The sequence below is a fragment of the Carcharodon carcharias genome, chromosome 19 (genome assembly GCF_017639515.1).
Source record: "Carcharodon carcharias isolate sCarCar2 chromosome 19, sCarCar2.pri, whole genome shotgun sequence".
Taxonomy (NCBI): Eukaryota; Metazoa; Chordata; class Chondrichthyes; order Lamniformes; family Lamnidae; genus Carcharodon; species Carcharodon carcharias.
Window position 1 is genome coordinate 95,498,331 of NC_054485.1, and position 14,558 is coordinate 95,512,888.

General features: G+C 46.7%; 1 protein-coding gene across 3 annotated transcripts in view; it reads right to left on the reverse strand.

Moving 5' to 3' along the window:
• LOC121291660 (HEPACAM family member 2-like) overlaps positions 1-14,558 on the reverse strand; it is a 62,923-nt gene that overhangs the window by 30,234 nt on the left and 18,131 nt on the right. The window lies entirely within an intron of this gene.

A 14,558-nucleotide genomic window follows, 5' to 3' on the forward strand; every position in this document is an offset into this window, starting at 1 on the left:
CAAATGCCAAGAATGACAGCACATGTTATATCAGTAAATATTCAGTTATTGATTGGGAGTTCAGGACCTGGATTTCTGGGTGTAGAGTTACCACTCATTTACGTTAGCAATACCGGTGTAATCTGGGAAAAATCAACCAAATCAGTTCAAAGTATCAGGAAAATTTGAACGGGGCGTTATACGTAAAGTGAACCTTCAGAAGAGGAACTTCATGAGGACATAGACAGGATAGTAAAATGGGCAGACATGTGGCTGATGAAATTTAATGCATAACTGTGAACTATTACATTCTGCTGCTGACAGCAAACACAAGACAGAAATGGACTGAATGGAGGGTCAGCTCCTTGTTGAATCTTTCACTTCACTAAGTGGTAATTTGAAAACTGGGTCCGTGAGCATGGCAGGCTGGATAGCGAGCTAGGGGTTGGACTAGCCTGCTATATAGCAACTATCTAAACATAGCCTGCTATATAGCAACCATCTGAATGCACAATGAAGCGATAAAGGAAAAGACAAGATCAACCCAGCAAAACAGAAAATAGAGCAAAGGGGAGGCTGAGGTTATGATCAAAAGCTGTTGATGTCAATGTTGAGTTCAGAAGGCTGGAGGAGTGCCAAGTTGAATGATGAGGTGCTATTCCTCAAGGGGCCTCATAAAACCATTCTGGAAAATCCTAGGATTTTTAGGGAGAAATATAACTAAATACAACATAAATATCAAGATTTCTGCTGACAAGACTTTGGTCCCATCTCAAATTGGAGATGCAGCAACAGTCTGGAGCCCCTACCAAGTCTACCTTGGAAACAAACTGGAAATAGTTTGACAGAACTGGTCGTCTTTAATGGTTGTGCTAGGGTATCCAGTGTTATGTCTATGATGAACTTTCTGGAGAGGCCTACATGACAATGAAGACAGCTGAGTAGGCATACACTGTTCTACAAAGCAGCTCACCATGAAGTTACTGTTGATACCCCATCATGTGTTAAGACAAGTCATCCACTGCAAGAGTAAAAACACCAACCTCTCCAATGTTACAACATCCAAACCACCTCATACCAAATAGCACAAAAGACTGGGATTATTCCTCAGAAGAAACTATATGCCTGTGAAGTGACTTGGTGAAAGAAACTTAGAAAAGGCAAACAAAAAGATAGCATGCATAATGGATGTCGTACCATGCACGGGACAATGATGCTGCACAGCAACGTGCAGATGTTATTCGGAGATTGAGAGCCAGTTGTGAACACAATGTGGAAAGAAGCAGATTTTTTAAATTGAATAAGATGGAAATGAATTCAGATAGTGAGATGCAAGTCATATGTTGGAATGCATCCAGCATAAAACGCTTCCCCTCTTACATTGACAACACGAATGGCTATTTGGTCCAAGATGTCTTTGCTGCTCCGTTTGCATTATTGAATGGTCTTTGAATAGTGATTCTCTGGCTATGATTCAATAGCTTTTTTAACAATGGAGAGCAGTACTCAATACAGCCTTGTGTGGTCTGGCCAGACCTGGCAATGGATCACTGAATCAGCCCTTCCTCACTATAGGAAATGTTATCTCCGTATCCACTCCATTAAAACTTCTCAATTTTAAAAACCTCTAATGGGTCACCCTTCGGATTAAGATCATGGCTGATCTGATTGAAACCTCAGCTTTACATTCCCTCCTATCCCCAATAACCTTTCATCACCCCCTCTTGCTTATCAAGAATCTATCTAGCACTGCCTTAAAACTACTCGAAGACGTTATTCCTCAAAAGGCAGTGGAAGCAGAGTTCCAAAGGCTCACCACCCTCAGAAAAAAAATTCTCATCTGTCTTCAACGAGCAGCTCCTTATTTTTAAAAAGTGACCTCTAGTTCTAGATTCTCCTACATTCACCCTCTCAAGACCCCTCAGGATCTTAACACAGTTTCAGTCAAGTCACTTTTATTCTAAATTCCTGTCCTGAGTTGCAGTCTTCCCATTATTGACTATCCACCTCAATTTGTTGCTTTCTACAAATTTTGTTTTTGGTTTCAAAGTTCAAATTTTTCATGTAAATTGTGAACAGCAGTGGTTCCAGCACTGATTTTGTGAAACACCACTTCTCATCTTCTGCCACTCTGAGGAACTACCCTTTACTTCAACTCTGTTTACCGTCTTGAAGCTATCTAGCAACATATTCTGCCACTTGGGTCCTCTGACTTCCAATACACTGACCTTATTAATTCTTCTGTTATGGGCACCTTATCAAAGGTTTTTGAAAATCCAAATAACTTACATCAACTAGCTAATATATCCAGTTATAGGCTGGATACCAGGGCATTACATTTTTAAAAAAAATGTCAGTCACAGCACGTGGGCTTCACTCGCTGGGCCCATCCCATTTATTGCCCATCCCTCGTTGCCTCTGAGATGGTGGTGGTGGTGAGCTACCTTCTTGAATCACTGCAGTCCATGTGGTGTATGTATGCCCACAGTCCTGATAGGAAGGGAATTGCAGGATGTTGGGCCAGCGACAGTGAAGGAAGGGCAATATATTGCCAAATCAGGATGGTGAGTGGCTTGGAGAACTTCCAGGTGGGTGGTGCTCCCATCAGTCTGCTGCCCTCGTCCTTTGAGATTATAGGTGGGTTTGGAAGGTGCTAAGGAGCCTTGGTGAATTCCTGCAGAGCATCTTCTAGATGGTACACATTGCTCCTACTGTGCGTTGGTGGTGGAGGGAATGAATGTTTGTGGATGTGGTGCCGATCAAGCAGCCTTCTTTCCCTTGGATGGTGTCACGCTTCGAGTGTTGTGGAAGCTGCACTCATCCAGACAAGTGGGGAGCATACCATCATAATCCTGCCCTATGCCCTGTAGATGGAGGACAGGCTTTTTTGGGGGTGGGGGGGTCAGATTGTGAGTTACTCATCACATGATTCCTAGCCTCTGACCTGTTCTTCTAGCCACAGTATTTACATGGCTAGTCCAGTTCAGTTTCTGGTCAATGACAATCCCCAGGATGATGTTGACATTTGGGGATTCAGTGATGGTAATGCCATTGAACATCAAGGGGCAATGGTTGGATACTCTTTTGTTGGAGATGGTCATTACCTGACACTTGTGTGGCACGAATGTTACTTGCCACTTGTCAGCCCAAGCCTGGATATTGTCCAAGTCTTGCTGCATTTGAACATGGACAGCTTCACTATCTGAGTCATCGCGAATGGTGCTGAATATCGTGCAATCATCAGCGAACATCCCCATTTCTGACCTTATGATGGGAGGTCACTGATGAAGCAGCTGAAGATGGCTGGGCCAAGGATGCTAGCCTAAGGAATTCCTGCAGTGATGCCCTACAGCTGAGATGACTGACCAACAACCACGACCATCTTCCTTTGTGCTTGGTATGACTCCAAACAATGGAGTTTTCCCCGATTCCCATTGACTCCAGTTTTGCTAGGGCTCCTTGTTGCCACACTCTGTCAAATGCTGCTTTGACGTCAAGGGCAGTCACTCTCACCTTGGGAGTTCAGCTCTTTTGTCCATGTTTGAACCAAGGCTGTAATGAGGTCAGGAGCCGAGTGGTGCTGTCTGATTCCAAATTAGGTGTCAGGGTAGATTATTGCTAACCAAGTGCCGCTTGATAGCACTGTCCATGAGCCCTTCCATTACTCTACTGATGATCAAGAGTAGACTGATGGGGTAGTAATTGGCCGGGTCGGATTTGTCCTACTTTTTTGTGGACTGGACATATCTGGGCAATTTTCCACATAGCTGGGTGGATGCCAGTGCTGTGGCTGTATTTGTACAGCTTGCCTAGGGCCATGGCAAGCTCTGGAGCACAAGTCTCCAGTACTATTGCCAGAATATTGTCAGGGCCCAAAGCCTTTGCAGCATCCAGTGCCTTCAGCCGTTTTTTGATCTCACGTACAGTGAATCAAGTTGGCTGAAGATTGGCATCTGTGATGCTGGAGACCACTGGAGGAGGCCGAGATTGATCATCCACTTGGCATTTCTGCCTGAAGATTACAGCAAATGCTTCAGCCTTATCTTCTGCGCTGATGTGCTGGGCTCCTCCATCATTGAGGATGGAGAAAATTTGTGGCGGCTCCTCCAGTGAGCTGTTTAATTGTCCACTATCATACCATTCGACTGGATGGGACAGGACTACAGAACTTAGATCTGATCCATTGGTTGCCACATCGCTTAGCTTTGTCTATCACTTGATGTTTATGCTATTTGGCACACAAGTAATCCTGCGCTCCCAGCTTCAGCAAGTCGACACTTTTCAGGTAAGCCTGGTAATGCTCCTGGTATGCCCTCCTGGACTCTTCATTGAACCAGTGTTGATCCCCTGGCTTAATGGTAATGGCAGAGTGGTAGATAGGCCAGGGCATGAGGTTACAGATTGTGTTTGAGTACAATTCTGCTGCTGCTAACGGCCCAGAGCGTCTCATGGTTGCCCAGTGTTGATTTGCTACATCTCTTTGAAATCTATCCCATTTAGCACGGTGGTAGTGCCACACATGATGGAGGGTATCCTCAATGTGAAGACGGGACTTAGTCTCCAAAACGATTGTGCAGTGGTCACTCCTAACGATACCTGTCATGGGCAGATACACCTTCAGCAGGCAGGTTTGTGGGAATGAGGTAAAGTACGTTTTTTCCTTGTTAGTTACCTCACCATTTGCTGCAGACCCAGTCTAGCAGCTATGTCATTTAGCACTCAGCCAGCTTGGTCAGTAGTGGTGCTACCGAGCCAATCTTGATGATTGAAGACCCCCACCCAGAGTACATTCGACACCGTCAGTGCTTCCTCCAAGTGGTGTTTAACATGGAGGAGCATTGATTCATCAGCTGAGGTATGGCGGTACGTGGTAATGAAGAGGTTTCCTTGTCCACGTTTGACCTGATGTCATGAGACTTCATGGGGTCTGGAGTCGATGTTCAGAACTCCCAAGGCAACTCCCACCTGACTGTTGACAACTGTGCCACCACATCTGCTGGGTCTGTCCTGCCGGTGGGACAGGACGTACTCAAGGATGGTGATGGTGGTGTCTGGGACATTATCTGTAATATATGATTCCGTGAGGGTGACTATGTCATGCAGTTGCTTGACTAGTCTGTGAGACAGATCTCCCAATTTTGGTACTAGTCCCCAGATGTTACCAAAGAGGACTTTGCAGGTTCAAGATTGCCATTGTCGTTTCTGGTGTCTAGGTCGATGCCAGGTGGTCCCTCCGGTTTCATTCCTTTTTTCTGACTTTGTAGTGGTCTCATGAAGCTATTAATGTATATGATTTTGTTGGAAATTACTTTTCTTCATTGAACCAGGGTTGATCTCCTGACTTAATGGTAATGGCATTTAAAATAGAGGTTTAGTCTGTGAGTGTGTCTTAACTGGGTTAAAGCCAGCTCGTCTGAGTGCTTTGATGTCTACTCGTTTTGAGATCTAAGAGCAGTAGAGTGCACTGGCATTTAGTTGAATACAGCATTCAAGGGGAGTGAAATCTGGCACTTGGCTAGCAAAGACTAAGCAATGTTTATCTTACTAATAAAATTGGTACTATGAAAAGGGAAGAGGCTGATCAAAGGAGTTGGTGATACAATGAGAATTTACATTCAAAGGGATGTGCTGGGTATAAGAGACGGCACAAAAACAGAATTACCTGGGAAAACTCAGCAGGTCTGGCAGCATCGGCGGAGAAGAAAAGAGTTGACGTTTCGAGTCCTCATGACCCTTCGACAGAACTTGAGTTCGAGTCCAACAAAGAGTTGAAATATAAGCTGGTTTAAGGTGTTGGGGGGGGGAGAGAGAGAGAGAGAAGTGGAGGGGGGTGGTGTGGTTGTAGTCAAAAGCAGTGATAGAAGCAGATCATCAAAAGATGTCATAAACAACAGGACAAAAGAACACATAAGTGTTAAAGTTGGTGATATTATCTAAACGAATGTGCTAATTAAGAATGGATGGTAGGGCACTCAAGGTATAGCTCTAGTGGGGGTGGGGGGGAGCATAAAAGATTTAAAATATTTAAAAATAATGGAAATAGGTGGGAAAAGAAAATCTATATAATTTATTGGAAAAAAACAAAAGGAAGGGAGAAACAGAAAGGGGGTGGGGATGGATGGGGGAGCTCAAGACCTAAAGTTGTTGAATTCAATATTCAGTCCGGAAGGCTGTAAAGTGCCTAGTCGGAAGATGAGGTGTTGTTCCTCCAGTTTGCATTGGGCTTCACTGGAACAATGCAGCAAGCCAAGGACAGACATGTGGGCAAGAGAGCAGGGTGGAGTGCTAAAATGGCAAGCGACAGGGAGGTTTGGGTCATTCTTGCGGACAGACCGCAGGTGTTCTGCAAAGCGGTCGCCCAGTTTACGTTTGGTCTCTCCAATGTAAAGAGTACATCTCCGGTACATCGATGATTACTTCGGTGCTGCTTCATGCTATCAGTGGGACTTGGAAAAATTTATTAATTTTGCTTCCAATCTCCACCCCTCCATCATTTTCACATGGTCCATCTCTGACACTTCCCTTCCCTTCCTTGACCTCTCTGTCTCAATCTCTGGTGATAGACTGTCCACCAATATCCATTACAAACCCACCGACTCCCACAGCTACCTCGACTACAGCTCCTCACACCCCGCCTCCTGTAAGGACTCCATCCCATTCTCTCAGTTCCTTCGCCTCCGTCGCATCTGTTCTGATGATGCTACCTTCAAAAACAGTTCCTCTGACATGTCCTCCTTCTTCCTTAACCGAGGTTTTCCACCCACGGTCGTTGACAGGGCCCTCAACCGTGTCCGGCCCATCTCCCGCGCATCCACCCTCATGCCTTCTCTTCCCTCCCAGAAACATGATACGGTCCCCCTCATCCTCACTTATCACCCCACCAGCCTCCGCATTCAAATGATCAGCCTCCGCATTCAAAGGATCATCCTCCGCCATTTCCGCCAACTCCAGCATGATGCCACCACCAAACACATCTTCCCTTCATCCCCCCTATCGGCATTCCGTAGGGATCGCTCCTTCCGGGACACCCTGGTCCACTCCTCCATCACCCCCTACTCCTCAACCCCCTCCTATGGCACAACCCCATGCCCACGCAAAAGCTGCAACACCTGCCCCTTCACTTCCTCTCTCCTCACTGTCCAAGGGCCCAAACACTCTTTTCAAGTGAAGCAGCATTTCACTTGCATCTCCCCCAACTTAGTCTACTGCATTCGTTGCTCCCAATGTGGTCTCCTCTACATTGGAGAGACCAAACGTAAACTGGGCGACCGCTTTGCAGAACACCTGCGGTCTGTCCGCAAGAATGACCCAAACCTCCCTGTCGCTTGCCATTTTAACACTCCACCCTGCTCTCTTGCCCACATGTCTGTCCTTGGCTTGCTGCATTGTTCCAGTGAAGCCCAACGCAAACTGGAGGAACAACACCTCATCTTCCGACTAGGCACTTTACAGCCTTCCGGACTGAATATTGAATTCAACAACTTTAGGTCTTGAGCTCCCCCCTCCATCCCCACCCCCTTTCTGTTTCTCCCTTCCTTTTGTTTTTTTCCAATAAATTATATAGATTTTCTTTTCCCACCTATTTCCATTATTTTTAAATATTTTAAATCTTTTATGCTCCCCCCACCCCCACTAGAGCTATACCTTGAGTGCCCTACCATCCATTCTTAATTAGCACATTCGTTTAGATAATATCACCAACTTTAACACTTATGTGTTCTTTTGTCCTGTTGTTTATGACATCTTTTGATGATCTGCTTCTATCACTGCTTTTGACTACAACCACACCACCCCCCTCCACTTCTCTCTCTCTCCCCCCCCCCGCAACACCTTAAACCAGCTTATATTTCAACTCTTTCTTGGACTCGAACTCAAGTTCTGTCGAAGGGTCATGAGGACTCGAAACGTCAACTCTTTTCTTCTCTGCCGATGCTGCAAGACCTGCTGAGTTTTTCCAGGTAATTCTGTTTTTGTTTTGGATTTCCAGCATCTGCAGTTTTTTTGTTTTTATTTTTTTGTTTTTATATAAGAGACGGCAGTTGTGTGTGCGCAGAGCACAGGCATACAACATCAAAACCTGTATGCCTACCACTGTCTGCAAAGGAACCTCATTCTGAATTTTTAAGGTGAAATTGCTTTGCCTGGTTCTGCTTAAAGTCAATAGGTTGCCTTAGTGGAGATTAGTTGGGAATTTGTTAGAAGTTATGATAGTAGTAATTTGTAGCCACGCGTATATGTTTAACTTGTGTAAACTAATAAACACTTCGTGTAATTTGACATAAAAACCTCTTGAGAACTGGTTTTATTCCCAAATTCAGAGTTGCACCACAAACATTCCAAATGAAAATATAAGTTATGACTGTTAAAGATTCCCTCAGATTTTTAAATAACTCAGCTTTGCCAAATGCTGTGTCATGACAAGCGGTTTGATACAACTGAATGGCTGAACCATTTCAGAGGGCATTCAGAGTCAGCCACATTGCTATGGGCCTGGAGTCACGGAGGCCAGACTGGGTAAGGGCAACAGATTTCCTTCCCTAAAAGGACATTAGTGAACCAGATGGGTTTTACAACAATCAACAATGGTCCATGGTCATCATGATTGAATTTTTTGAGGTGACCAGGTGCATAGATGAGGTTAGTGCAGTTGATGTAGTGCTAATGGATTTCAGCAAAACCTTTGACAAGATCCCACATGGGAGACTTGGGTAATTTGATAAGGTGGATTCAAAATTGTCTTAGTTGTAGGAGACAGAGGGTGATGACAGAAGGATGCTTCAGTGACTGGAAGCCAGTGTCCAGTGGCTTAGCACAGGGATCTTTGCTGGGTCCCCTATTATTTGTCATTTATATCAAAGACATAGATGACTATGTGGGAAGCAGGATTAGTAAGTTTGCGGATGACACAAAGATTTGCTGGGTGGTTAACAGTGAGGTTTAGTGTCTTGGGTTAAAGGAAGATACAGATGGGATGGTCAAATAGGCAGATAAGTGGCAGATGGAATTTAACCTGAAAAGTGAGGTGATACACTTTAGAAGGAGTAACTTTACAAGGAAGTATTCAATGAACGGCATGACGCTAGGAAGTTCTGAGGAACAAAGGGACCTTGGCGTCTGTGTCCACAGATCCCTGAAGGCGGAGGGGCATGTTAGTGGGGTGTTGAAAAAGGCATATGAGACACCTGCCTTTATCAATCGAGGCATAGATTACAAAAGTAGGGAGGTCATGTTGGAGTTGTATAGAACTTTGGTGAGGCCACAGCTGGAGTACTGTGTGCAGTTCTGGTCGCCTTATTATAGGAAGGATGTGATTGCACTAGAGGGGCTGCAGAGGAAATTCACCAGGATGCAATGAAATATTAAAGTTATGAAGAGACGTTGGATAGACTTGGATTGTTTTTGTTGGAGCAGAGAAGACTGAGGGTGGCAGTGGTGGGGGGGGGTGCATCTGATCGAGGTGTACAAGATTATGAGAGGCATGCACAGGGTGGATAGGGAGCAGCTGTTCCACATAGTTGAAGGGTCAGTCACAAGGGGACTGAAGTTCAAGGTGAGGGGCAGAATGAGGAGGAAAACTTTTTTGCCCAGAGGGTGGTGGTGGTCTGGAATGCACTGCCTGGGAGGGTGGAGGCAGGTTGCCTCACATCCTTTAAAAAGTACCTGGATGAGCACTTGACATGTCATAACATTCAAGGCCATGGGCCAAGTGCTGGTAAATGGGATTAGGTAGGTAGGTCAGGTGTTTCTCACGTGTTGGTGCAGACTCGATGGGCCAAAGGGCCTCTTCTGCACTCTGCGATTAGACTCTTAATTCCAGATTTTTATTGAACCTGGGTCCCCAAAGGACCCTGGGTCTCTGGATTACCAGTCCAGTGACAATACCACTACACCATTGCCCCCATCAGTTTAATACTATCAGTTACGTGCAAGCCAATATTGAGTTACTATAGTGCTGTTGCCTTGGAGGAGATTCAGCAGGTCAGTGTTACTATTCATCATCAGCATCATTTCAATTCATCTCTTCATTCATAACACCTGCTGGCACTAAGCCAGGAATAAAGGTATTTAATTGTGGGCTAATCCTACCCAACGCAAGGAAAAGGCAGTAACATTTACAAATGGCATCTATTCAAACATAAAAGCTGCAGGAACACCCCCAAAGAAACCTCTCCATCCCTAAAGTTAACACTGTACTTCCCAAAGAGATGAAAACAAAAAACTGCAGATGCTGGAAATCCAAAACAAAAACAGAATTACCTGGAAAAACTCAGCAGGTCTGGCAGCATCGGCGGAGAAGAAAAGAGCTGACGTTTCGAGTCCCCATGACCCATCGACAGAACTAGGTGAATCCCAGGAACGGTTGAAATATAAGCTGGTTTAAGGTGGTGGGGGTTGGGTGGGCTGGGGGGGGGGGGGGGTGGGGGGGTTGGGGGGGGGGGGTGGGGGGGGTGGTGGGGGGGGTGGAGAAGTGGAGGGGGTGGTGTGGTTGTAGGCAAAAGCAGTGATAGAAGCAGATCATCAAAAGATGTCATAAACAACAGGACAAAAGAACGCATAAGTGTTAAAGTTGGTGATATTATCTAAACGAATGTGCTAATTAAGAATGGATGGTAGGGCACTCAAGTATAGCTCTAGTGGGGGTGGGGGGAGCATAAAAGATTTAAAAAGATTTAAAAATAATGGAAATAGGAGGGAAAAAGAAAAATCTATATAATTTATTGGAAAAAAACAAAAGGAAGGGGGAAGAAACAGAAGGGGGGTGGGGATGGAGGTCAAGACCTAAAGTTGTTGAATTCAATATTCAGTCCGGAAGGCCGGAGGGCCATTTGTCCCTTGCTCATCCTGCTTTCTACCCTTAATGTCGCCATTAGCACATCCTTTAGCTCATATCACCACTGTCAACACCTCTTTATCCTTTTGTCCATGACATTTTTGGCAATCTCTCCTTTGCCTCCACCTATCCCTGGGCCCCCTATCCAGCCTCACCTGTCCCCCCCCCCGCCACCTTTAAACAGCTTATATTTCACATTTCTTGTTCTGATGAAGAGTCATACAGACTTGAAACATTAACTGTATCCTCCCTGCAGATGCTGTCAGACCTGCACGGCTTTTCTAGCAATTTTTGTTCGATTTCCAGCATCCGCGGTATTTTGCTTTTATCTTAATGAATATATCAGCCCGATCGAGCAAACAACCAATCCCAGTGGATGTAGCAGCCCGGCCGACCAATGAATGCACAGTACACTGAGCGAACAACCAGTCGCAGTCTGGCACACTGACCTCTACCTCGCGGAGGCTGAGCGTCAACTCACAGACACTTCCTCCTACCTCTCCCTGGACCATGACCCCACCACTGAACATCAAGCCATTGTTTCCAGGACTGTCACTGACCTCATCTCCTCTGGAGATCTTCCTCCCACAGCTTCCAACCTGATAGTCGCCCAAACTCAGACAGCCCGCTTCTACCTCCTACCCAAAATCCACAAACAGAACTGTCCTGGTAGTCCGATCGTGTCAGCTTGCTCCTGCCCCACAGAACTCAATTCTCGTTATCTTGACTCCCTTCTCACTCCCCTTGTCCAGTCCCTTCCCACCTACATCTGTGATTCCTCTGACACCTTACGTCACATCGACAATTTCCAGTTCCCTGGCCCCAAACGCTTCCTCTTCACCATGGACGTCCAATCCCTCTACACCTCCATCCTCCACCAGGATGGTCTGAGGGCCCTTAGCTTCTTCCTCGAACAGAGGCCCGAACAATCCACATCCACCACTACTCTCCTCCATCTGGCTGAACTTGTTCTCACACTGACCAATTTCTCCTTCAACTCCTCTCACTTCCTCCAAATAAAAGGTGTGGCTATGGGTACCCGCATGGACCCCAGCTATGCCTGTCTCTTTATGGAGTATGTGGAACAGTCCTTGTTCCAGTCCTACTCCTGCCCCCTTCCACAACTCTTTCTCCGGTACATCGATGATTACTTCGGTGCTGCTTCGTGCTCTCGTTGGGACTTGGAAAAATTTATTAATTTTGCTTCCAATCTCCACCCCTCCATCATTTTCACATGGTCCATCTCTGACACTTCCCTTCCTTGACCTCGCTGTCTCAATCTCTGGTGATAGACTGTCCACCAATATCCATTACAAGCCTACCGACTCCCACAGCTACCTCGACTACAGCTCCTCATACCCCACTTCCTGTAAGGACTCCATCCCATTCTCTCAGTTCCTTCGCCTCCGTCGCATCTGTTCTGATGATGCTACCTTCAAAAACAGTTCCTCTGACATGTCCTCCTTCTTCCTTAACCAAGGTTTTCCACCCACGGTGGTTGACAGGGCCCTCAACTGTGACCGGCCCACCTCCCGCGCATCTGCCCTCATGCCTTCTCCTCCCTCCCAGAAACATGATAGGGTCCCCCTTGTCCTCACTTATCACCCCACCAGCCTCCGCATTCAAAGGATCATCCTCCGCCATTTCCAGCATGATGCCACCACCAAACACATCTTCCCTTCACCCCCACGGCGGCATTCCATAGGGATCGTTCCCTCTGGGACACCCTGGTCCACTCCTCCATCACCCCCTACTCCTCAACCCCCACCTATGGCACCTCCCCATGCCCACGCAAAAGATGCAATACCTGCCCCTTCACTTTCTCTCTCCTCACCGTCCAAGGGCCCAAACACTCCTTTCAAGTGAAGCAGCATTTCACTTGCATTTCCCCCAACTTAGTCTACTGCATTCGTTGCTCCCAATGCAGTCTCCTCTACATTGGAGAGACCAAACGTAAACTGGGCAACCGCTTTGCAGAACACCTGCGGTCTGTCCACAAGAATGACCCAAACCTCCCCATCACTTGCCATTTTAACACTCCACCCTGCTCTCTTGCCCACATGTCTGTTCTTGGCTTGCTGCATTGTTCCAATGAAGCCCAACAGAAACTGGAGGAACAGCACCTAATCTTCCGTCTAGGCACTTTACAGCCTTCCGGACTGAATATTGAATTCAACAACTTTAGACCTTGACCTCCATCCTCCATCCCCACCCCTTTCTGTTTCTTCCTCCTTCCTTTTGTTTTTTTTAATTTATATAGATTTCTTTTCCCACCTATTTCCATTATTTTTAAATCTTTTATGACCCCCACCCCCTCTAGAGCTTTACCTTGAGTGCCCTACCATCCATTCTTAATTAGCACATTCGTTTAGATAATATCATCAACTTCAACACCTCTGTGTTCTTTTGTTCTTTTGTCTGTGACATCGTTTGATTATCTGCTCCTATCACTGCTTGCTTGTCCCTACAACCACACACCACTCCACTTCTCCCCATCCACCCAACACCTACCCCCCCCCACCCCCCACCACTTAAACCAGCTTCTATTTCACCCCTCTCCTTGGATTCAACCAGTTCTGCTGAAGGGTCATGAGGACTCGAAATGTCAACTCTTTTCTTCTCCACCGATGCTGCCAGACCTGCCGAGTTTTTCCAGGTAATTCTGTTTTTGTTTTTAACCAATCGCAGTGATGTATCACCCCGGCCGAGTGAGGACGAACGCCCTCCCTCCTCCTCCCCCATCCCACCACCACCCCCCCCCCCCACCCCCAAACTCGGTGCTAATGCGGCACCGACATGTCGGTTCTGGGTTACACGAGATGTTCATAAAACCTCCCCGTCCACCGCCAGGTTTATCGCTCCCTTCGAGCAGGTAAAGGGATGGGATGGGCCGGGCCGGGCCGGAACGGACACCGGCTGGGCCTTGGTAGCGGTGCCGGTTTGATTCTGAGGAGGACGGGGAGAGGGGCTCACAAACACATCCAGTGGGAAGCTGTGTAACCGGATTGACTCGGACTCAGTCCTGACTCGGCTCCGACAGTTTACACACACACACACACACAAACAAACTCAATCAACTCCAGCAACATTTCCAACTCCCGGTTACCGGGGATCCTCGGCTTCCCATCCACATTTTACATCCTTACCTCCTGCGTCCATCAGCCTAATGGAGAGGCTAAGGTAAAGGAGGCGGAGGAGCAACATGACAGTAAATCCCGCTCCCAGTTTATCCACAAATCTGCAGCGCTCATACATAGAGACACCTTCCAGTCGGAGCGACTCTCGGACTGGCTGCAGACCAGAGGCTTCAGTCTGATCCACTTCGAAGCTAAACACAATCTGCTGCCACTGAACAGTCACCGGGGCAGCAGCTCAGCGCGAATGAGCCGTCGCCGAGGAGGCTTCCCGTTTGTCAGCAACACCCCGCCTCTCACCCCGTTTCCAGCACCCGCAGTATTGTACTTTTGTCTCCCGCCTCTGCTCGGCCGCTAATAGGGAGCAATGCACAGTAGAGCGGATGCACGATCAGCCCGCCGCGCAACCTGAAATTTTACAGCACCAGTGCTCACACATTCTACCACGCCGTCCACCCACAGCTCACCCCACATTGAATCATAATTTCTTTCACAAATCTAAAATGCTCCTTAAAATTGCACCTCTGCTTTAATAGCGAACACTAATCTCCACAAACTTTGCTAAAAATCATAGCCTGATAAACCAAAAAAATGTTGAAGTCAAAACCAAGTAG